Source organism: Humulus lupulus, chromosome 1, assembly GCF_963169125.1.
Source record: "Humulus lupulus chromosome 1, drHumLupu1.1, whole genome shotgun sequence".
NCBI lineage: Eukaryota > Viridiplantae > Streptophyta > Magnoliopsida > Rosales > Cannabaceae > Humulus > Humulus lupulus.
The window spans coordinates 284,829,337-284,832,000 of NC_084793.1; the positions used below are offsets into that span (position 1 = coordinate 284,829,337).

The window sequence follows — 2,664 nt, forward strand, 5'->3', positions numbered from 1 at the left end:
GCGTATATCTCTGTGTGGGTGACTAATGAGTCAAACCCTGTTGTTAAGTCTAGTTTATGTCATGGTTATGTGGTGTTTTAGGTAGTCTTTTATGTTGTTTTTATTTCATTTATGGTTTTATGCTTTTGTTTGTTTGTTTTACAATTTTTGTGAATAAAAAGGAAGATTTGAATACTTGGAGGAAATCGGTTCAAAAAGAGAAGAAATATCCAAGTTTCGGTGTTGTCTTCGACAAAGAATGGATCTCAGCATGATTTGAAGGCATTGGTGATTTTTCAAGCTTAAAAATGCATGAGTTGAAGAATTTCTTAAGGGCCGCGGCTTGAGCACTTTGGAGTCGCGGCCAGTCTCTTAACAGAATCAATGTTTCGGAGTCGAGACTCGGGCCGTGGCATGGCTAAGGAGGGTCGCGGCTTTGCAAAGCTAAATCCCAGAAATTAGAGACATGGGCCGAGACATGGCTTTGGGAGAGCCGCGACCTAGAGGTGCAGATTCTCAAGAATTAGGGACACGGGTTGCGGCATGGTGCAAGTAGAGCCGCGACCCGCCTATCTTAAAAACGAAAAAATTAGGTTTTATAGAAAAAAAAAAAGGGAAAAACCAGAGGAGATGACAGATAGAGGGGAATAGTGAGATAGTTTTGGTGGCTGAAAAGCTTGGAGAATTCTCAAGTGTTTGTTATCATCTATTTCTTTATGTTGTTCTTGAATTTATTTGTGATTAGAATGACAATTATGAACTAATTTTCTGTTTAGGGCTATTAGCTGAATCACTTGAATCCTTATTATGAACTAATGCAATTATCATTTCTTCTTCATCTTCCTTTCAATCCTTACAATCTGTGCTTATTCATTGATTATAGATTGGCCATCTATAGTCATTATCTTTATGTTTTTTAATCAAAATCTGAAAAGTGTGATTTGAATTTGCTTTGGTTGTTAGGACACAATTATAATTTGGAACGAGAGTACCTAGATTAATTGTGTAACTATCTTTTTGATTTGTTGTGGTTATTGCGGTCTTTGTGATTAAATTTACCGTAGAAATATAGGGAATTTTCACTTAAGGTTGAGTTTATAATTCATAGTATGATTATAAACTGCCTTTGTCAACTCGTTAATTGAAATAGGAAGAAATAAGAAGAAATTGGTAATTTGTATTAGGGATTAATAGGGAGGATAGTTGATGAGATTAAATGCCCTAATTACTCTCTCATTATTTAAATTCAAGGTTTTGCTATTACTTATTGTTTTATTGAGTTCTTGAGTATTGTTTTTGCAATTTATATTTTCTTCTGCTTTGTTTACAAGAATCAAAGTTTAGTTGACCAAATAGAACAAAAAGATTAGTTGACTGGTAATTGGTGATTCCGTCTTTGAGGACGATACTTGGTTTTACCAAGATTATTACTGAATTGCGATACGTGCACTTGCGTAGCTATAATTTTCGCAACAAGTTTTTTGCACCGTTGCTGGGGACCAAAAATTATCAATATCAGTCTAATTAATTTTATTTCTAATTTGATTTTTTTTTTGTCTTGTTTCTAATTTGTTTCAGTTGTGTTCCTTTGTCAATTTCAGGTAGTTGTTATATGCGTAGCAGAAGAGGGGCGGGTAGTCTTGTTCCTGTTAATCCTGAAATTGAGAAGGCTTGCAAACAAAATAGAAGAAACAAGAGGTTGGCTCGTTAGACTGTAAATATGGCACAAAATGATGGGAAAAATGAGGTTCCCGAGGTTATCCAAAATCCGGCTCAAAATCCCGCTGCCAGGAGATTGAGAGACTATGTACTACCCACTATAATGGGAGTACAGAACTGTATAAAACCGTCGGCTGTGGAGGCCAATAATTTTGAGATAAAGCCGGCGATCTTTCAAATGGTGCAGTCCACTGTCAAATTTGGTGGTTTTCCTTTTGAAGACCCCCATATGCACTTGGTGAATTTCTTGGAGCTATATGATACTTTCAAATACAATGGGGTTAGTGACGATGCTATAAGGTTGAGACTCTTCCCATTTTCTCTGTAGGAGAGAGCTAAGATATGGCTTAATTCACTTCAGGCAAATTATATTAATACGTGGCAAGACCTTGCTCAGAAATTCTTGGCTAAGTTTATTCCTCCCTCGAAGGCTGCTAAATTGAGGGGAGAAATTAATAACTTCTATCAGATGGATGGGGAGTCATTATATGATACTTGGGAGCGTTTCAAGGAGCTATTGAGGAAATGTCCCCTCCATGGTATAGAGAAGTGGATGCTGGTTCACAATTTTTACAGCGGGCTGTGTGGTACAACAAGAACAATTATTGATGTTGCAGCTGATGGGGCATTCATGAGTAAGAGTGCCAACGAAGCATATGAACTGTTAGAGGACATGGCCACAAACAATCATCAATGGTCTGATGAGAGATCATCTGGGGTTAGAAAGGTAGCTGGGGTTCATGAACTTGATGCAATTACTGCTTTGACAGCACAAGTGGCCTCGTTGACAAAACAATTGCAGCATAATATTGTATCTGCTAATGCGATTCAGATGGCAGCTAGGTGTGAAATGTGTGGTGGTTCTCACTCTTTTGATCAGTATCCTGCTATTCCTATGGACCAAGCTTAGGTTCAAGCTGTGGGAAATTTTCAGAGGTCATTCAATAATCTATTCTCCATCACTTA

At 37.5% G+C, this 2,664-nt stretch overlaps 1 non-coding gene across 1 annotated transcript; it reads right to left on the minus strand.

The window, feature by feature from the left end:
• Positions 1–2,134: 2,134 nt before the first annotated feature.
• LOC133813033 (small nucleolar RNA R71) lies at positions 2,135–2,241 on the minus strand. Its single transcript, XR_009884081.1, has one exon. It is a non-coding gene; the product is annotated as a small nucleolar RNA R71 (small nucleolar RNA).
• Between the last annotated feature and the right edge of the window lie 423 nt (positions 2,242–2,664).